Consider the following 23296-nt stretch of genomic DNA (forward strand, 5'->3'; position numbering starts at 1 on the left):
TAGGCAGGCAGACAGGCAGGCAGGCAGGCAGGCAACCAGGCAGGTGTCCAATGTAATGGCGAAGTGCTAGTATGTGTATGTGTTTTTTCTCAAAAATGTACGCATACATATAAATGCATACAGTAAGTAATGCGAAGTACAGCTAAGCGATGCCAAGCTATAGCACGCGTTGCTTGGCAGTGCGATGTTATCGCCGATGGTTGGGCGCATACACAATGTCCATGTCAATATGGATAATAAAGTTAATACCAAATAGTGACCTTACCAACCAATCACAGGACAGGAAGATTTTTCATGTGCCAGTGGTAAAATGGCGGCATACCAGCGCGCAGCACCCTTTACCACTGCGGAGCTGCTGTCGCTGGTGGCAGTTATGGAGAGGAGGCTGGGGCGTGCAGGCCCCTTCATCTCCAACGCAGACAAGCGCCGGGCGTACCTTGCTGCCCGGCGCCGGATATTCGCCCGCACCAATGTGCGGAGGACCGTCGCCCAACTGGAGAGGCGATGGTCCGACCTGAGGAGGCGGCAGCCGGAGCTGCTACAGCGGCTCAGACGCCGAATTGAACGGTGTAAGTTTTTTCGCAATTCATCAATCATTAAAATTAAGGGCCATATGTATCAAGCTTCATAAAGTGATAAAATGGAGAGTGATAAACAACCAGCCAATCAGCTCCTGGCTGACATTTTTCAAACACAACCTGTAGCATGACAGGAAGGAGCGGATTGGCTGCCTGTTTATCACTCTCCATTGTATCACTTTTGAAGCTTAGTGCATCTAGCCCAGTGAGTGTTTTCATTTTCACATTATTGAATAATAACATTACATGAGGTCAGTTGGGTGTTTATGACATAGAAATGCCATATACTATATGTGTGATATATAACACATATATAATGTGGGTAGAATATGTACTTGGTCAATTACAATGTCAAATGACACTGACCCATTTTGTTTGGTTAACCCACAGCACGGGAGAGAGCCAGACAGGCCAGAGAGGAGGAGGGCCAGGAGGCCGCCGATGAGGGCCAGGAGGCCGCTGATGAGGGGCAGGAGGCCGCCCATGAGGGGCAGGAGCCCGCCGATGAGGGGCAGGAGGCCACCGATGAGGGCCAGGAGGCCACCGATGAGGGCCAGGAGGCCTCAGATGAGGAGCAGGAGGCCCAGGAGTACGCCCTGGAGGTCCAGGAGGTCGCCCTGGAGGTGGAAGTGGAGGGCCAGGTTGAGGTGGAGGAGGAGGAGGCGGGACAGGTGGAGATGGAGGAGGAGGTTGAGGGCCACCATGAGGTGGAATACCTCGCCTCCTCCACCCCTACACACACCCCTCCCCCTAGCCAATCAGCAACCTCCAGTATCTACCTCCCCCCCCCCGTGTACCAAGAGGCCCTACCCCTTGAGGAGCTGCCACCGCCTCCAAGTCTAGAGGAAGAAGAGCCGGTGGAGGTGTCTGGCAGGGGTAAGTAGACGCAATGACTCATGACTAACTTAGGGACAGTTAGTTATGTGGCAAAGATGATGACATTTTGCTATAATAGAGTAAAGAGTAGTCCAAAGAAATGGAAAACAACTGACACACTTTGGCCTTATAGGGCCATGCTGCAACCGTGCAATGTGCAGGCTCATGTAGGTGATGAGTGTTTCTTTAAGCAGGGTCTTTGTATAGAAGACAAACAAAAGATCAATGGAATATCGGCAGGCCAGATTTCTAACGGAGTATCAAGTGTCCAGTTCACCTGGGCCCCCCTGTAGCCAGGGGTCCTGTGTTGTTGGCATGTTTTTGTGAAAGGACTTATGTAGGATGTATTGAACTTCGAAATGGTTTGGTGTATGGAAGCAGATTAGTGCTGCACTTTGACCTGTGTGGCAATGTGACAAGTGATCCTCAAGTGTTGTGGTGATTTTGATATATACATTGTCAAATGTATATGTCACACAAGTGTGTGTGTGTGTGTGTATGTGTGTGTATGTGTGTGTGTGTGTGTGTATGTGTGTGTATGTGTGTGTGTGTGTGTGTGTGTATGTGTATGTGTGTGTGTGTGTGTGTGTGTGTGTGTGTGTTGTGGCAGCATCATGATCATATATTTTCTGCCATTAGATACAGGATCGGCTAAGTATTTGTTTGTATGTATGATTTCTCATGGTGTAGGTACTTAGGATTGACTGTACAAGGTGTACCTGAGTAGCATAATTAATGTTGTACCCCCTTTCTCATGCCCACAGATTACCTGGAGGCAGCCCAGGGTGTGCGAGGGGCCCTAATCAGGTTGCGGGAGGACCTCATGCGGATGGCTGACCATGTGCAGGACCTCTGCGACCTCCTCCTGGATTGATTATTTTTTTGTTAAGTTATTTTTTTTATGTTGTGTAAATAAAAGTAAACGTTTAATTACGGAGTTGTCTGTGTGTTATTTTAGTATTTTACAGTAAAAGTATAAATCTAATAAAAAATAAAAAAATGTTGATGTTTAGTTATGTACGCTGCAAAAGGGTAGATAGCATTTTTTATTGCATAGGGAATGTTAGGGTTAATGTAAAGTGGTTGTAAGTCTTTAAGGATCAATTAGATAAATAATAGATGACCAGGATAAACAATCCCTTTTCAAAGTGGTTTGATAATTGGCTAAGGGGCAGATTTATTAAGCTTGGAGAAGAGATAAAGTGGAGAAAAGGTAAAAGGAGATAATGCAGCAGCCAATCAGCTCCCAACTGTCTTTTTCAAACACAGCTGATTGGCTGGTGCTTTATCTCCTTTTACCTTTTCTCCGCTTTATCTCCAGTTTATCTCTTCTCCAAGCTTAATAAATCTGTCCCTAAGTGTGTCATGTGATCCATTTGGGAATTCAGATAAGAGTGGTGGTGTTTTGTGCGTAAGTACACCGCATCGGTGCGTACTGGCAGATTCCCGTCCGTTCTGACGCGGGAAGGCCGTGCATACGCGGTCAGACCGTGCTTACGCTGTCAGACCGTGCAGAATCTGAGTGTTTCCCCCGCACACGCATGGTTTGTATGTCATCCGTGAACACGCCCTGTTCTTAAAGAGTGAGTCCGTCTGAATGCGGAGGACCGGTGGGCGTTTCTACGGACCATGTCCGTACGCCACCGCACAGCGTGGCGTGCGGACCGCTCCGTACGAATTCGGGAATGTACGCACCGATCTGAATAAGGGCCATTGTCATTGCCAATCTCACAGACTGCATCTGGCTTCACTTAGGCAGAGACAGTGGCGGATTTTACCTGGGAGGGCGGGCTGCAGCCCTGCAGCCCATAGGTAAAAACCGCCACTGACTACAACACACACCGAAAAACAGTACAACACACAGAACACACACACTTAAACATTGCCAGGATACGCACAGCACACCACACATATATACGTAGCGCAACTCACACACTTACACATTGGACAGATGCACACAACACACACATAACACACCACTCACAGTACATCACACACCCAAAAACAGTACAACACATAGAACACACACACTTAAACTTTGCACAGATACACACAGCACACTACACACACACACACACACACACATATATATATATATATATATATATATATATATACTTAGCACATCTTACACACTAACACATTGGACAGATACACACAACACACACACAAAACATATCTCTAACAGTACAACACACACCCACATTCACAGCACACACCCAAAAACAGTACATCACACACAAAACACACACTTAAACATTGCACGGATACACAATACACACATACTGTATATATACGTAGCACACCTCACACATTTACACATTGAACAGATACACACAACACAACACCCACACCCACATACACTACAATGAGTAGCGGCTCCTGCTATTGGGCTGCAGCCCCTCCAGTGAAAACCAGGATGTTTCCAGTGTAAAACAGCCAGCCAGCATCAGAGCTCCGGGGTGCGCGCGCGTTCGCGAGCGGTCGTGCAAAGGGGGGTCACATTCTACCCGTAAGGGATAGAGGAGGTGCGGGATCTACATCTGGAGCTCTCTGCAGGTTGTCTGTGTCTTTCCCAGTCCTCATGTGTCACATGATTACATGTCTTTGCTGTCAGGAATCACAACACCAGGCTCCATATGTGACCTCCTCTCAGTGACCTCCTTCAGTATGTCGTGGCTTCCTATTGGAAGCTGCTACTGCCCATCATACAGAGGACTGAAAACTCCTCCCCCACTTGGGCTGCCAGGACATGGAGCGATGACAGCAACAGCTTTCCAGCAGGAAGCCATTCTGTGCACATCACCAGAACTACAGTGCTTCCATGTGCTGCTGCCTGTGCAGCCCAGCAGCAGAAAGCAGCAGAAAGCAGTGAGCATGCCCAGACTTCAGTGAGTCACTCCGTGTGATGCAGCTGAAGAAAGGTATGCATTGCACCAGAGAGGTGCATGGAAGTTTTTTATTTTTATAATATTTGAACCTCTGTGAATAATATTTATTTAAACTATTATTTGTGTGTAGATCTTTAATAGGAGTATAATTGTATGTACTTTAATTAATATTAAAGTTATTCAAAGTGTGTATTTTGCTCTGTACCTGTGTTTGTGTGCATATGGGTACATTATTTGTTTACAGTATATGCACAAAAACACTGTTACAGAGCAATCACAATCAAGGTTACTTTATTCCATAGTTTAAGGTGATTTAAAAGTAGATAATCTGTATGTTGTGTTCCGAATGCAACGAGCAGTACCCAGGCAACTCGGACGTGGATAGTGGAGGTATGAAAAGGACGGGAGGAAGCATAACACGTCTGCTCCCCACGCTTCGGGCTGCTGTGGATAGTGGGGGTTTCAAAAGGTGCTACAGAACCCCTAACCCTGTAGCCAGGGTTGCTGTACCCTGCCGTAATAGCTACTCAGATGCAGGAACGTCTCATTGATGGAGCGTCTGAGATGCTCCTGCGTGTCAAACAGATGGAGTGCCCCTCCCCTGGCGCCAGCATGATCCCCTCTCCACCAAAGAGAGGGCATCATGCTGGCGCCGGCGGTGTGAGAGAGGCGCTGAGAACGCTTTCCAGGGACCCCGGGGACAGAGATGCAGTTCCCGGCAACAGTACGGTAGTTAAGCCTACGCTGATAATGTAGCCAGGGACCTACGCTGACTAGCTGAACACACTACGCTACTGTCTGACTACACTGGTGGCGTGAACACGAGGCCGATTCTGAAAGGGACGCTACGCTAAGTACGTAGCTGCCGCCGTGAAACTAAACAAGTACAGTTTTTTCTTTTTTTCCCATATCCGTCTCTCCAGTCCTACAGGCTGTCACTATGCTCCCTAGCTGGTGGCACTGAGAATTCTTTGTCCTGGCCAATGCACCCACTGATCAATACAAAGTGGGTACACTGCACTCACCCTGTTAGTTGGATGTTAGGCACTGCTCTGCCTTAAGGGTGTCCCAGACCCTTTTGGTTCATAGATAATGTTTGGTCGATGGGCATGAGTGCTGCCTGTATTTGTTTGAATGTTATGAGTGTAAGAAGTTGAAGAGTAAGACTAAGAAGAGATAAAGATTTGTCACAATTGTACAATTTACTCAATTAATCATGAAAAAATATAGGTGTACATAGAGGGCCATCTTAACAATTGTGAGGGCACCTGGGCAAAATACCCCCAGGGACCCACCCCACCTACCTCCCACCTATGCTACCTGGATCTGGACCCACTGCTACACATAGGGGGAGGTCGGGGGTGGTGGGCAGAGCGATCCAGGCATCGGCGGCTTGGAGCTTGCCTTGTAGTGCTATTTGTGGGTGGGGCGGGAAGCGCTACTGAATTTGGAAAGACTGGCTGAACACTGATTGGCTGAATTCTCTCAGCCATTCAGCATCCGGCCAGTCTTTCCAAATTCAACAAGCTCTTCCTGCCCTGCCATCTTGAAAATAGCACTACAAGCTCCCAGGCCCAGCATCTGCTGCCCAGACCCCAATGCCACCCACCCACCGCCGCAGCTGATCCCCAGGGCAGTGCTGGCCATCGGCACAGGTTTCCTGTGCCGATGGAAACCTGGCAACCAGGCCTGTCCTGATAGGGCACTGATTGGCCATGCGTCTTGCTTGCTTCCTGTTGCTGGTGAGAGGAGCGGCCGCCCTATGGGGAGTGACGTGACTCATCTGGGAGTCCAGTAAGAACAGCGGCTGCACAGTTGGAGAGACGGGGCGGCAAGGTGACTGCGCTCCCCTAGGCGGAGATAAACGGCATAGTGAGGAGGCTGGGGAGGTCTACGAAAGTGCCAGAGTTTCTGCTCCGGAGTGAGAAATGGAGGAGATGCTGCGGTGCACCCCACTCAGGTCAGGGAGCTGTGCCATCTTTCCCATTGGGTGGAGTCCTTGGGCTCCTGGGCAACTGCCCATTGTGCCCAATGGGAAAGACGACACTGTGTACATAGAAATACAATAAAGAAATTAAAGTAGGATTAAAAAATAAGTTCTGATTAAAAATGATTATTGTTTGGATGGCGGTGGGTTGCAAAACAAATCTATAGGTGATGGGGTATAGATATTGTGGGCTTAAATGGTGACACTGTAGTGAAAATTTCCCATCAATTTGGGGACCCCTGTAGATGTGTCAAACACCAAATAAGCCCACAATATCCACACCCCCATCTATAGATTTGTTTTGCAAACCCACCACATCCAAAAAAAAATTATCAATTTGAATCAGAACTTATTTTTAATCCTACTTTCATTTCTTGATTGTATTTCTATGTATACCTAGATTTTTTTCACGATATATTGAGTAAATTGTACACTTTAACTAGGCAAATCTTCATCTCAGTCTTATTCTTCAACTTCTTAAACTCATAACATACAAACAAATACAGGCAGAGCTCATGACCATCAACCAAACATTATCAATGCACCCCTTGATGCTTGCAATGGCTGTATTGGTGGATTGGTCAGGTGGGTGTAGGGAAGAATTTGGCCCATTGCACCCATTCCCAGTGGTCCAGGTAGCGTGCGTTGCCCCACGACATCATGTGGCCAGGCCCGCAGACCTGCTTCCACACTCAGGGGCTGCCCCACTGTTTGGTAGAGCTGCCAGACATCAGAGACTGCTGCAGCAACTCTGTGGCGGGAGCGATGAGGGGAGCAGCAGTGGCAGGGAGCAGTGAATTTTTCATTAATTATGGCACGGTAAGTAACGCCCACCCTGGTCTCCATGCACTCAGCACCTGTAATTGCATACCCTATAAACTGTACCATTGAAAGTATAGAAATGGAGGTGTGGCCATGCCTCCTTTTCCATGGCCATGCCCCATTCTGATTTTATACCAATTTCTGACCTCAGATGTTGGAGGATATGTCATAGGTGCTAAATCTCAGGAGTGGATGTGGAATTCATCAACACACACAAGCTATCAAGTCAGGAGCGGTGTGTTTTAAATAAGAACAAAACCACACCTGATTTCATTGGTGTCATTGAGTATCAATGTAAACACATTCTAACATTATAGTGGAGGCTTTAACAAATTACAATCTTTGGTCTTTGGCAGAGCATAAGATGAAATTTTACAGCAATTTTGGAAATAAAGAAACGCAAGTTTTTCCCTGGCAACACCGGACGGGTCAGCTAGTAAGTTCGAATGTTGGGGGCAGTACGGATGGTGTAATGGTTAGCATTACTGCCTCACAGCACTGAGGTCATGGGTTTGATCCCCACCATGGCTCTAACTGTGCGGAGTTTGTATATTCTCCCCGTACTTGCGTGGGTTTCCTCCAGGTACTCCGGTTTCCTCCCACAATCCAAAAATATACTGGTAGGCTAATTGGCTCCCAACAAAATTAACCCTAGAATGTCTGTGTGCGTGTACATGTGGTAGGGAATATAGATTGTAAGCTCCACTGGGGCAGGGACTGATGTGACTGTTCAAATATTCTCTGTAAAGCGCTGCGGAATATGTGTGCGCTATATAAGAAACTGTTAATAAATAAATACGTTTATAAACAAAAGAAGCACTTTGGTCTGTTAATACCTCCTTCGGTATTTCTAGACAGGAATTAACAACTCTTTGGAAATCGTGCTCGACTTTATATAAGTGGCACAGCCTCCGGGCATCGGGTGGAATAATCCACTACCACAAGAACAGTATATATTGATGGCCTTGAGCAGATTTTTCCACTGGCAAATCCATACAGTTTCTCTCAAAAAGGCACAGAAATGATAGGGTGCACACTGGGCATTCCTGACAATTCCTCTATACTGCACATGAATGCCAGGCGAAAAGAATCTCAATTTTATGCATTGCCTAAATGGCCATCCCACAGATGCGTAAGCACAGCTCCCAATATCAACTGCTTGAGTTTTCAGGGAACCAACCATTTCAAAACAAAAGAGGGTACACCCACTGGTGGCAAAGCCTCAACCACCTTACCATTAACCACTTTTACATTATCAAAGGCATGCACCAGATTCATATCCTCCAATTGGTCTCGAACCCAAAGTATGGCAATGAGACTTTCTCACCCACACTACCCCAGAGTGCCTTAGCCTCTGTTTCCTGGGGTGGTCCAGTGGCATCAGTATAGACTCCGGTTTCTGAGACTCATCAGCTGTTGAGTGTCTATTGACATCATTTCACATAATCAGCTCCGGCAACATGGGAAATTTACAGCCCAGGATCAGCAGATAAGAAGGTCTGGTGACTGCAGCTACCACCTTTATTTGCCGACCTTGAATTATCAGGAGAAGGTACACCCGTGGGCAGTCCTGAACATTGCTATGGATACACAAGACTCTGACCGGAGGTAGGACTTGGTCAGTTCCTAGAGAAACCACGTTGGCAGACACAATGGTAAGCTCACTTCCAGTGTCAACCAGTGTTCAGATCTCTCGGCCATCCAGCTGTACCAGAACATGAAAAAGGGTGGACTCTGCTTGGGATATGTTTGCGGTGGCTGTACTGACCATAGGATGAAAAGTGTTCCCTGCACTGCAATCCATCAGCTCCACTTGTCTTGGGCAGTCACACCGTACATGTCCTGGCTTGCCACATTCAAAGCATACAGTGGGAGGCAGAGCCTTTAGCTTAGCGACAGGTACCTGGCTTCTGGGCTTTGGTACATGCACAAAACCTTGTCTAGCTTTTGTCAACTTCCCAATCGTTAGGTGCTGCTCAATCACCAACGCCAACCTTCTGTCTTCATCACACATATAACAGGAAGCATCAGGTGTTACTTATTATTCCCAATACATCCTAGGAAAACCCGGGTTGGATCTCCATTGCCCTGCTGCTGTGTTAAATCCTGGAATGGATCTGTGGAAGTAAAGAACAATAAAGTAGCGCTAAATACCAACATGCTAGTGGGGGATCACATATGAAAGTAGTATGAGGAAGATGAAAAGAATCAGTATTACAGATGGAGCAGGTCTCATCCTGGCAGGGTATGGCGCTGGCGTCGCCAGCCGCCATCCCCCGCCAGCGCCATAGCGATGGCGAGAAGGGGACGCTCGCGCACGAGAGGCGCGCGCGTCCCCTTCTGACGGCGCTTCCATCCGTTCCCCCGGGTCCCCGCCGGCTTGCCGGCGGTAACCCGGGGTCCCCGCCGCCTGCCCGCACCCCCCCCCTAACCCCCCCTAACCCTGTCCGTCTCCCTGAGGCGGAGACGGACAGGGTTTCCATCGCGCTGACGACGGAGACTGAGACGCGCGTGCGCGTGAGACGCACACGCGTCTCAGTATATTCGCTGGCGAGGCTGCTGGCGGGTCGCCAGAGGGGACGTCCTGGCGACCCGCCAGCAAGGATGAGACCTACTCCATCTGTATTTACAATGATTTGACGCATGAAACATTTGGAAAGTGGGAATGAAATGGGAAATATTATACCTGACTTGATTTGTAAATTCAACTGCTAGCGAGCTGCCTCCATATTTGTCAGAAACACTGCACCGAACAAAACTGGGCACAAAAAAGCAAGTCATGAAGTTGCTGTCCTATTCCAAATAAAGAAAGTGTTTTTGGACATGTGCTTACACAACACAAAGTAAAATACTGTTTTCAACACATCTATAAATATGTAGAAAAAAAAAATGCAAGTCTTACTGTACTTGTACTGTATATGGGTCTCTAAGGCTTAAGACTAAGTGCTGAAATTATTATCTGCCCAGTTTTGCTCCAGTTTAACTACAAACACACATGTGCTAAATCTGATCAGTACCCCTGTAAACCCACCAGGATATCACATTAATTAACTCATTAACTTTGTAGAACAAAAAGCACAGTTTTAGGCCTGAGAGGCATTAAGCGTGCACAAATGAAAACATAACAGTCCATAAAGATCACAGTATGGTATCAATGTACTGTACTATTATTTTTATTACCATTTTGATTTGCACCATTGTAATCTACTCTAGCTCCTGCATAGTTTGGAACTATAAAATGCTTTGGAAGCTAAAAGATTTATATTGCAAAATACCAAGAAGTAACAACCAAACATATCACAGTTTTTTTTTACATTTCTGCCTTGCTTTAATGCACAGAAGCTCTGAGCATACCTGCATGGGATAGACCAGGGGTTCAACATTGGGATTGGTTCCAAGATGCTGCTTGTTATTAGATACTGTAGTTGAAAAGTTAGCAAATCCTGTAGGTTCAGCATACTCTGGCTACTAGTGGGACCGCTGCATGATTGCATGACTCCAGTCCCAGGCCCAGACAGAAAGGGGGCACATGACTGGAGTTTATAAAGTATAATTTGCCAAAAACAGAGTTCACATTTCCATAGAACCAATGTAGAGTTTGAGTAGTACGGCCAAAGTTGTGGACACCGGAAGTATCACCAGGCATTCCAGGTGCTCGATAAAGGGAAGGGTTGCCGTGGCTATTTTGGCAGTTTCGGGCCCCACAATTTCTGATGGCTGTCACATAAATGTCATCGATTCTTCTGATTTCTACATTATTTTGCCTTAGCCTATAGACCATAGGTGATGAGCTGGTAAATGTGACTTGGAAATAATGGCGATGATGAAGAAATGACTGGAATATGGAGTAAGAATGATAGATGACTGAATTATGGTGAAAGAATGGAGATGACGAGATGATGACTGGATCCAATTGGGAGATGTGGGTAATGGTCCAATGAAGTATGGAAAAGGACTGCGACTGATTGCGTCTGGGTCTTTAGAAGAACTGCGGGTTAGTGCAGTGTGGAATGCAGCAATGGAAGAGAAATTTCAAAGAAATCATTAATATTTGGAAAACCCATTTGTATTCCTTGTATTCCTTTTAATGTCATTGGAGCAGTTCAGTCTTGGATGGCTTTGACTTTGACAGGGTTCATATCCAGGCCTGTACTAGATAGAATATGGCCTAGGAAAGGAATCGTCGGCACCTCAAACACACATTTTTCCAGCTTACAGTAGAGATGATTCTTGCGGAGCCGAGATAGAACCTCCTTATGGTTTGTTGATGAGTCCAGAGGTTGGGAGAGAAGATTAGTATATCATCAAGGTAGACTACTATGGAGTTGTACAGCATATCACGGAAGATGTCAGTGATGAATTGTTGAAAGACGGCAGGTGCATTGCATAACCCGAACGGCATTACTAGATGCTCATAGTGTCCGTCACGGGTATAGAATGCCATCTTTCAGTCATCTCCGGATCGAATTCAGATCAAATTGTGGGCTCCTCATAGATCCAGTTTGGAGAAGACTGTAGCACATTTTACTTTGTCGAACAGCTCTGTGATCAGGGGAAGAGGGTATAAATTTTTATTGTGATGTCGCTCAACCAACGATAATAGTCAATACAAGGTCTAAGTGACCCATCTTTCATTTTTACAAAGAAGAAGCCTGCACCTGTGGGAGAGGTAGAGGGTTGGATGAACCCCTTTTTTGAGGAAAGTCTTTATGAAATCATAGAAAGGCAATAAACTTTTTACGAAAGATGACAAGGCAGCTGAGCTTTCCAGGCTCAGGCCGTAGGTGATGAGCTGGTAAACGTGACTTGGAAATAATGATGATGATGAAGAAATTACTGGATTACGGAGTAAGAATGATATGGCGGAGAGATGACTGAATTATAGTGAAAGAATGGAGATGACGATATGATAGCTGGATTCAATGGGAGATACAGAGAAGACGTGTGAAATGGTCCAATGAAGTATGGGAAAGGACTGCGGCTGATTGTATCAGTCCATAAAGATCACAGTACGGTATCAATGTACTGTACTATTATTTTTATTACCATTTTGATTTGCACCATTGTAATCTACTCTAGCTCCTGCATAGTTTGTAACTATAAAATGCTTTGGAAGCTAAAAGATTTATATTGCAAAATACCAAGAAGTAACAACCAAACATATCACAGGTTTTTTTTACATTTCTGCCTTGCTTTAATGCACAGAAGCTCTGAGCATACCTGCATGGGATAGACCAGGGGTTCAACATTGGGATTGGTTCCAATATGCTGCTTGTTATTAGATACTGTAGTTGAAAAGTTAACAAAATCCTGTAGGTTCAGCATACTCTGGCTACTAGTGGGACCGCTGCATGATTGATGACATGCAGTTGCCATATAGAGCTGTAAAAGGCCTCTTCCAGAAGGTGTGCAATGCCTGAGCCTCCATTGTCAAGGCTAAATATAGAATGTACACTGCATGGCTGCCAGGGCAGTCATCAGGGTGGGTGTGGGGGCTGCAGGGACTCCAGTCCCAGGCCCAGACAGAAACGGGGCACATGACTGGAGTTTATAAAGTATAATTTGCCAAAAACAGAGTTCACATTTCCATAGAACCAATGTAGAGTTTGAGTAGTACGGCCAAAGTTGTGGACACCGGAAGTATCACCAGGCATTCCAGGTGCTCGATAAAGAGAAGGGTTGCCGTGGCTATTTTGGCAGTTTCGGGCCCCACAATTTCTGATGGCTGTCACATAAATGTCATCGATTCTTCTGATTTCTAAATTATTTTGCCTTAGCCTATAGGCCATAGGTGATGAGCTGGTAAATGTGACTTGGAAATAATGGCGATGATGAAGAAATGACTGGAATATGGAGTAAGAATGATATGGCAGAGAGATGACTGAATTATGGTGAAAGAATGGAGATGACGAGATGATGGCTGGATCCAATTGGGAGATGTGGGTAATGGTCCAATGAAGTATGGGAAAGGACTGCGACTGATTGTGTCTGGGTCTTTAGAAGAACTGCGGGTTAGTGCAGTGTGGAATGCAGCAATGGAAGAGAAATTTCAAAGAAATCGTCATTAACAGGGCCGGCGCCACCACTAGGCAGGTCTAGGCATTTGCCTAGGGTGCCAGCCACTGGAGGGCGGCAGTTCGCCCCTCGCCCCCCGTGCACAGGGGATACCTGCTGTGCCGTCTGGGGAGCGGGCAGGGGGGTCCATGCCGGCTTCTGACAGGAGCCTGCAGTGGTGTCCTTGCCACGCGGGTACCTGCGGCGCTGTGTATAAAGCTGGTGGCGGTGGGGGGTCCCTGCAGTGAATAAGAAATAACTAGCTCTATCCACCGGGCTATGCGGCGGCGCGGGAAGTGCTGCCAGGTTTGAAAACACTGGCCGCACGCTGATTGGCTGAGATTCAGCCAATCAGCGTGCGGCCAGTGTTTTCAAAACAGAAGCGCTTCCCGCGCCGCCGCATAGCGCTAGTTATTTCTTATTCACTGCAGGGACCCCCCACCGCCGCCAGCTTTATACACAGCGCTGCAGGTACCCGCGGGGCAAGGACACCACTGCAGGCTCCTGTCAGACGCCAGCATGGACCCCCCTGCCCGCTCCCCAGACGGTGCAACAGGTACCCCCCACCCCCGGCAACAGGGCACCCCCACCCCGACTCGCCTGGGGTGCTCCGGTGCCTTGCACCGGCCCTGGGTATTTGGTAGTGTAGTTCATACACCACTGGAGTGTTTTTTGACCCAAGAATAAGTACAGTGGCTTAACAAGTAGTGTATTAAGAAGCGAATGCAGAGCCATAAGCACTGTTACAGTACACTGGTTGAGAAATGAAGCAGAGCTTGTATTAGTGTTATGACAGCTGTCCTCTGAATGCAGATAGCGGTGCATGATGCTTTAATAATGGTAAATGCCAGTACATATATTATAGTTAAGGGGGAAATATCTGTTTACTGAAATCTCATTTTACACAGTAACAAGATAGTGCAGTGCATGTACAGTAGTAACTCTGGGGGCTATCCAGGGCCGGTGCAAGGCATCTAGGCGCCCTAGGCAAACCTACAGGATACCGCCCCCCCCCCATGCAGCGATGGCATGAGGACCCATCGGGAGCAGCTGCAGCTTGGCTCATCCCTGGACTGATACGGCCCACTTAGCATCACTCCTGGACTGATACGGCACACTTAGCAGCACGCCATGAATTATATGACACAATTGGCACACCCTAGGAATTATGCGTCACACATGTGGGCACCCCTGACCTGATACAGCACACATGGAATTATATGGCACAGATGGCGGCACCCCTGGACTGATACGGGACACATGGCGGCAGACATGAAATTATACGACAGACATGGCTACAAGTAAGGTAGATTATTATTATTATTATAATTTTATTTATAAGGCGCCACAAGTGTTTCGCAGCGCCGTACAAAGGAACAATACAGGGAGACAAAACTTGGCATAACATTGAATAAATAACAAAAATACAGTACAAATAAAGAGCACCACAGTTCAATACACATTACAGCTTAAATGTAAGTAGTGAGGACCCAATCAACATACAACTAGAGGCTTGAGGCCAATGATGGAGATGAGTATGAAGATGGTCACTGAGTGTTGGAGTAAAGGAGAGCTGTGAGTGAAATGTGAAGAGAAGTGGGCTTTGACAACAGGAGGGAAGAGGGCCCTACTCGGAGGAGCTTACAATCTAGTAGGAAGGGGAGACAGACAGATTACAAGAGGTGCAAGCGAGGGGGTGGTGGTTAGATAGCAGGATGTAAACAGGCAAGGGGTCGGAGAACCAGCTGGTTTATGCAGTGGAAGGGTACGCTTTGATGAATAGGTGAGTTTTCAGTGCCCGTTTGAAGCTTTGCAAGGTCGGGGAGAGTCTAATGGAGCGAGGGAGTGCGTTCCACTGAAGGGGTGCAGCACGGGCAAAGTCCTGTACTCTAGCATGGGAAGCAGTGATCAGGGTGGAGGAGAGACGACAGTCGTCAGCTGACCGTAGAGGGCGGGAGGGTGTATGAATGGAGATGAGGTTAGAGATATATGGAGCAATGGAATTAGAGATGGCCCTGTATGGGATACGGCAGTACTAGGCACCAGACAGGTATATACGGCAGTACTAGGCACCATACAGGTAGATACGGCAGTACTAGGCACCAGACAGGTAGATACGGCAGTACTAGGCACCAGACAGGTAGATACGGCAGTACTAGGCACCAGACAGTTAGATACGGCAGTACTAGGCACCAGACAGGTAGATACGGCAGTACTAGGCACCAGACAGGTAGATACGGCAGTACTAGGCAGTGGGATACCTCTTGTGTAAATAGGTGCCTCCTGCCAGGTTCTGTGATCTGCCATCCTAATACACATAATTAAAACACTCAAAATATTGTCCATCACAATTCGGTGCAGCTCAGTAGCCTAGGCCAGTATACCTGTATTGGAATGCTGGCCATCCAGCCCTTGGTCAGGCTCCAGAGCAGGGGGGGGACGGGTCACTTACCATCACCGAATAGCTCAAGTGCTTGGCAGGGCACAGCTTCCTTCCTCCTGCTCTCGTCTGTGGAAACTTTCTTGCTGCTGCTGCTCCTCCTGTGGCTCACTACCGCCCTCCAGTGGCTATCTTGGTTAGGGAATGAAACATCCCCAAAGGAGCCATATTGCCATATGCATAGTAGCACTCTCCCTTTCTAACAGTTATTGTTCCACTCAAGCCAAGGAGTGCCCTACAAGCTATTAAAGTAGATCTAGGCTACCACATTCAGTACACTCTGAGATTCATGCTTGATTTGATTTCACACATTGAAAATGGGTAAGTAATACATGTGAAGCAGGGAGGCCTGGGTTCGATTCCCGGCCAATGCAGTACTCAAGTTTTTCTGAAATTATGGTATATTTTGTTAAAGAGTGGCTGGCTCTTTGCATTTTGGTGGTGCAGATAATAATATCTAATAGAGGGGCAGATGTATCATAGCGGCGCGATGGCGAAGCAGGAAGGGACATCGACAAGATGTATTAACATCTTGTCTGCTGAAGCGGGGGAGCGTTAACTCCCCCCTCCGGCGATGTCCCTTTCTGGAGATAGCGCATCAGTTAATACTGATGCGCTATCTCCTTTCCCCCGGCCTGCCGCACTGGGCATGCGTGGGATCTCGCTGTTCACGTGAGATCCCCAGCGCAGCCCAGACCTAACAGCAGGGACAGCACTGTCCCTGCTGTTTAGATAGGGCTTCGCCAGCCTGATGCTGGCGAAGCCAAAGCAGGCTTCGTGCGGAACGGTCAGCGATGCTGACCGTTCATACATTCGGCCTGCTATCATTTTGATAGCAGCGCCGATATGGACAGGGGAGCATAGCGCCCCTGTCCATTACCGCATCCCGGCACTATCATACATGGGGGAGAAGCGGTATCAGTGCACATAACGTGCGCTGATACCCTTCTCCCCCATAACGACGGATAATACATCTGCCCCAGAGAGCTATAAGCATCTCTCACAGGGATTTACAGGCCACAGACAGGCTACATACTTTTTATCCTGTAGCGGATAAACAGGATGTCCCAAAAAACAAGAAGGAGGTAATGGTAAGGGTAATGCTAAAAATAGGCAACGACAGGATAAAATGGTAAAAACTTGAAAATTAAGCTTAAAAGTACATTCCTGTGGTTAAACTATAAAACAATTCATCTAGCAGATAGAAGCATGTCTGCTATTTGCCTGCACAGTAAAGCAAAAAAGTGGGTTTGAGAACCTGCTTAAAATATAATACAGAGTTCAGCATGGCTGCTTCCAGTATTGTCTACAGGGCCGGATTAAGGGCCAGATGTGTTAGGTTCTGGGGGTGCTGTGTTCCCGACTGTGACGATGTGGGTCAGTGGACTGAGACTGGAAACAGAACGATGGCAGTTTAATGTAATAGTGCATAAATAGCTGGATACTGAGGGATGGAGGGCAACAGGTGAATGGCGAGTTGGCAAATAACCTGACGAGGAGGTGGTGTTGACCAGGAAGACCCTCATGGGACTATGGACTGGCTGCAACCAATGGGCAGGTCGTGGCCCCACGCCAGGGTTCCCCTATTCAACCTGAGGTCTGGAAATGGTACTTGGACTGGCTACTGCTGGCAATGGGTATCAGCTATGTTCCGATGGCTATGTACCAATATCGACAAACTTTCAAATTGGTTACCAATGGCAACTGGTTATTGGCTTGGCACTTATGGCAACTGGTTATCAGACTGGGTACCAATGGCAACAGGTTATCAGACTGTTCTGCTGTATCCCGGACTGAGCACAGAGACTATCACATGCTAGCGAAGGTGGAGAACCACAGGAGTCTATCTGGCAGCAGGAAAGTAACCAGAAGCAATAGCAGCATAATCCTAGAAGGAGTATAGGAAGTAGCCTGGATACTTGGGAGAACTCTCTGGAACAAGCACAGAAAGTAACAAGTTGTTCAATGCGCTGGAGAGTTCTGGGAGGCCTGCTTATATCCCGCTTGATGCTTGATGTTTGGCTGCTGGCTGCAGCAGCAATTTGGAGAGAGCCAGGAAGTGCCTGCACCTGGATTTACCTGTGTCACATGATCGCACCTGGGCTTACTGGAGGTTCTGGATAGGTTAGCGGAGATCATCTGATCGGAGGTGTCATGGCGACGCCCATGTCCAGAATGGTTTGGGGAAGATGCCAGGTGCCATGTCACTACATGGAAACCTGACACAGGGACATCATGCCCTCCCATTCTAACAGCCACTCTGTGGTGCAGCATGCTTCAGCAGGCCGTTAAGTGACGTGCGACAACCCGCTTACCGCAGAGTCCGCTATTTCTGACGAGATTCCTACCTGTCATTTTTCAAACACAGCCTGTGACATGGCAGTAAGGAGCTGATTGGCTGTTGTCTATCCCTCTCTATTTTATCCCTTTTCAAGGCTTAGTACATCTTTCCCTATGCGACCTGGGCGGATTATTACTGCCCAGGATTACATTGTAAAATGCGATCCTATCACAGGGATGTATCAACCCTGATGTGAAAGGAGCCCTTCCCTGTAATGTGCTGAGCCGGTGCCGGGGGTCTGCGCATGTGCCATACTAACAATATGTACCCCTGGAGATTAATTTACAAAATACTATATAGGTTTGTAGGCCAATGATTGGTTAAATTAGTAATACCCCTTTTAGACATACTACCCAGGATTTTTGCCAGGTTTACCCGGGATTTTCAACCCAGGTCACTCCCGGGATTTTAGTAACAGACCCCCTTTCAAACTACACCTCAGATCCGGGAAAAACCCGGGTATACACATAAGCCAGGCTTTTCAAGCATTTCAGTGTTTCATCATTAAAATGGGACACTTTGCTGGCTCACAAGAATGACATCATCCAAAGGTGGGGGCTGACTACAAAAGGGCCTGTGGGGAGTTCCCATAATACATTGCTGTTATGGCTGCTGAGAACATGTGGAGGATGGATAGTTTGTATGCTCTTGTGGATTTGCTGTGTTTTGCAGGCTGTGATGCTTGGATTAAGCTTCACATGCATTTCATTGTTGCACAGTGTGAGATGCAGAGAAGGAGGTATCATTTTTTGGTGGAGAGGGAGGCCAATCGCCGGCATTACTTACGCCGGATGAGAACCTTGATCATGTCCAGCATCGCATCCATACTGCATGTGACTGGTGCGTCAGCTCGTACACTGTGGGCTAGAGATCAGCAACATGGGCAGGTTTTCTGGGCTACGGTGGAGGCATTTGAGGATAATCAATGGCTGGTACATTTTAGGATGTCGCATGGAACCTTTAATTATCTTTTGGAACTCCTCTCCCCGGCACTTACCAGGCAAACAACACGTTGGAGACAGTCTATTTCCCCTGGCAGGAGACTGGCAATTGTCTTGTGGTGGTATGCTACCCCTGGCGAGTACCGCACAATAGCCTGTTTGTTTGGCATAGGCATCTCCACTGTGTGTGTTAGTGCGGGAAATGACAAAGGCAATCCTGGATTCCTTATATCACCGTTTCATTTCCCTACCCCAGGGACAGAGACTGGATGAGACTGTGGCTGGGTTCCTGCGTCGCGGATATCCGCAGTGTGCAGGTGCCATTGATGGCACCCACATACCGATAATTGCTCCTACAGACAGCGCAGCGGACTACTACAACTGCAAGGGGTGGCATTCCATCATTATACAAGCGATAGTGGACCATAAATATTGGTAAGTACCTTTGTAAGTTTGGAGGGGGAGGATTGCTGTTGTGGAACTACACATCTCAGCATGCCCTATCACAGGTTTTGCATTCTCTAGGAGAAAAACTGTTGCAGGGCATCCTGTGACTTGTAGTGTCACAACAGCTGCAGAGCCTAGAGGTTGTTGTACACTTGTGTATTGTATTTCTAACAATTTTTATTTTTACAGTTTTACCGATGTGTTCATTGGCTGGCCAGGATGTTCTCATGATGCCCGTGTTCTGGCCAATTCGGACATCTAAAGTGTTTTGTGTTTGGATTTTTTGGGTTTTGGGTTCTGATTTTTTTGTTAAAAAAGCATAAAAACTGCTAAAATCGCAGAATTTGGGTGGTTTGTTTTTGCTCCTACGCTATATTAACCTCAATAACATTCATTTACACTCATTTCCAGTCTATTCTGAACACCTCACACCTCACAATATTGTTTTTAGGGCAAAAGTTTGCACTGAGGTAGCTGGATAACTATGCTAAGCCACACAAGTGTGCGGCACAAACACGTGGCTCATGTAAGAGTGGCACTGCAACGGTAGATACAGCAGTATTAGGCACCAGACAGGTAGATACGGAAGTACTAGGCAGTGGGCCCCAGACCAGACAGGTAGATACGGCAGTATTAGGCAGTGAGCCCCAGACCACACAGGTACGGCAGTATTAGGCAGTGAGCCCCAGACCACACAGGTACGGCAGTATTAGGCAGTGAGCCCCAGACAGGAACGGCAGTATTAGGCAGTGAGCCCCAGACCAGACAGGTACGGCAGTATTAGGCAGTGAGACCCAGACCACACACATAGATATACGGCAGTATTTATTAGGCAGTGAGCCCCAGACCACACAGGTAGATATACGGCAGTATTTATTAGGCAGTGAGCCCCAGACCAGACGGTAGATACGGCAGTATAGGCAGTGAGCCCCAGACCACAAAGGTAGAGATATACGGCAGTATTACTATTTAATTATTTATTAGGCAGTGAGCGCCAGACCACAAAGGTAGAGATATACGGCAGTATTTAATTATTTATTAGGCAGTGAGCCCCAGACCACACAGGTAGATAATGATATACGGCAGTATTTTATTAGGCAGTGAGCCCCAGACCAGACGGTAAATACGGCAGTATTAGGCAGTGAGCCCCAGACCACAGACCACCAGACTGGCAGATTCAGTGCAGGCAGCACCAGTGGACTATATATATATATTTATTTAATATAATTAATTAATTATTAATATATATAATAAATGGCACAGCACAGCACCAGAGGTATGACCCAGCACAGAGGAGACAGTAGTACTACAGGCAGGTACACAGTTAGACTGTTCTCCTAAGCAGAGGAGAACAGAGTACACAGCAGCACTGAGGGAGACAGCCCCAGCAAATAAAATAATTAATTACAGCACAGCACACCAGAGGTAGACCGCACAGAGGAGACAGTAGTACTACAAGTACACAGTTAGACTACACAGCAGCACTGAGAGACAGCACCAGCGATTGCAAAAGCTCAAGGTCAACCTCAAGTTTAAGCCCCAGCCCCAGCAGCAGCACCAACACACCCTCTCCCAACCCACTACTTGACTGGAGTGAAGATGGCGGGCGCAGCAGACGCTTATAAAGCCTCGCGAAATCCGACGCCGGGAGATGACTTTCTAATCACGCGGACAGACCAGAGTCAGGCGGGATCTCCGAGCGCTGCTCGGAATGATGACGTCCGTGGGGGCTCGGATCTCTGAAATCCGAGCCCGCACATCTCTAGTCCCCTATAATATATATGCCCATACACAGTCTGTATCACAATTCCCAAGTTTACACGTTACACTGCTGTATATTGATACTGTTTTTTCTTTACAGAAGTCAAAGTTTGTGGAGGGGGTGGAGGTTCCAATCCACATCATTGGTGATGCTGCTTATCCGCTAAGAAGGTGGCTAATGAAAGGTTATACCCAGCATCTTAGGTTGACACCGGAACAGATACAGTACACCCATACCCTCAGTTCTGCCAGGATGGTGGTGGAGAACGCCTTTGGCCGGCTCAAGGGACGATGGCGCTATTTGCTGAAGCACAATGACATTCACATTACCCTTGTTCCTGACGTTGTGGCAGCATGCTGTATCTTGCATAACATGTGAGATACAGAAAGAACACTATTTGCCAGAGTGGGATGTGCAAGATGATCAGGTTGGCAGTGAAATTGTTCCGCCCCCCCCCCCCCCCCAACCAACCCCCTGAGGCCCAAAGTGGTGTGAATCCTGCAGAAGTAATACGTGCCACTATTACAAATAATCTGGATGCCATGTTGCAGTAATTAATAAATCATAAATATGTTACTTAAACCATCAATTTTATTTCAATTGCATTTCTTTAATGCATTAAATGTTTGATAGCATGTGTAACATAATGCCTTCATAAGGATTTGAAAAGTACGTTTATAACACAGGTCATGTGTAAATTGTCTTGTAAACTATTCTCACAAACAGACAGTACAAAAGTACACTTTTTTTATTTATATGGTCAAATTTCAACTTGTATGGGTAGTATTTGTGACACGCCAACGGCAGGGGTGTATAATTTACCTTGAGTTGCTGGATACTCGTGGTTCCGCACTGATTCTTCTTCTCGTCGGCTGCAGGGACCGCGCCGCCTAAGAACTCAAGCAAGGCGTTCAGCAGGTATAACTGCTTATGTTTTATTTAGTGCAGATAAAGGATGAATAATCAATACCAGTACTTTAGACAACTTACTTAAACAGTAACAATTTGTACCCACCTAGCGGCTTAACACCCCGGTGGGGTCAATAAAACTCTACAACCAATCCCACAAAATTCTCCAGTGCACTGGGGAGTGGGGAAACTGATCCTGCCAACCGCCAACGGGGTCCTACAGGCAACAGTATTCCCACTCAGCTATGCCATTATCCAAGATTGGCCCTAGCCACCTATTAACATATATTTACTGAATACCCGACATACTACACATACCAAATGCCAACAATAACATGTCATAAAACTTCAAGACAGATATCACAAACAGTGCGGAATGAATACCCTTCCTGGTGCGCACCCTAGGGAAGTGTCCCTGATGAAAAGATGAATGCTGTAACTTCAAATCCGGACAAGGATCGACTCCTGGCAATAACAATTTAAGCCACAAGGGCAGTGTCCTCCTAGGGTGAATTGCAGTCCTAGCAGCGTCTATCCCAGCAAAAGACAGAATGATTTCCCCAACCCTTTTGCCCGTAGAGGAGGGACTGGGGGTGAAATGTTGGTGCCTCGTGGCATAGTTAATTGCCCCAGTATACCGGATAAATACCCGGCTGTAATGCAGGCTGTCGACGGGGACTGTGTCGGCTGGGATGCGGGGGATGCAGGGAAGGTGCCCAGGTGGAGCAGGGGAGGATGGGACCTGGGGTCTGGAGCAAGTTGCAGGCTCCTGCCCGTCACGATGCTGCTGCTGGATCTCTTCGCCGGGGGCACACTAGTGCGGGCGCTGCATTAGCAACGTTGCCGCACTCAGTCGCCTCCTCCGGCTCTGTTGCGCACCACTCCGCTTCAAGGACGCTGGCTCTCTGTAGCTGCTGCTGCTCGTTCTCCCACATCCGGCGCTGCTGTTCTCTGTGTCGTCGGGGCTGCTAGGCGTCTTCCCACGCTGCTCCGCTGCACACACGCGGTCCCCGTCCTCTCTGTCTTCCCCACGCCGTCCTCTTCTTCCGCACACGCTCTCTCCTCTTCCTCCGCCTCTCAGCCTTCTTCCCATTGGCTCCTGCCTCCTGTCCCTCAAACCGAGGGCTCCTTTTCGTGCCCTCTGCTGCCCGTCATTAACCCCTTGAGTGCTGCATCGGGGTTTATTCTGCGCTGCGGTTGCCTAGCAACCCAGCGCACACTGCGGGTGCCACATATTCAATGCGGGCA

At 47.5% G+C, this 23296-nt stretch overlaps 1 long non-coding RNA gene across 2 annotated transcripts in view; it reads right to left on the reverse strand.

The window, feature by feature from the left end:
* Positions 1-6753: 6753 nt before the first annotated feature.
* The window catches only part of LOC146063780 (uncharacterized), an 88275-nt gene continuing 71732 nt past the window's right edge, over positions 6754-23296 (reverse strand). For both annotated transcript variants that reach the window (XR_014471662.1, XR_014471663.1), the window contains exons 3-4: positions 9841-9947; positions 6754-9271 (exon numbers count right to left, since the gene is read on the reverse strand). This is a non-coding gene — a long non-coding RNA (uncharacterized LOC146063780). The remainder of the gene's footprint in view (positions 9272-9840; positions 9948-23296) is intronic.

This window comes from Crinia signifera, chromosome 3, assembly GCF_055691185.1.
Source record: "Crinia signifera chromosome 3, ASM5569118v1, whole genome shotgun sequence".
NCBI lineage: Eukaryota > Metazoa > Chordata > Amphibia > Anura > Myobatrachidae > Crinia > Crinia signifera.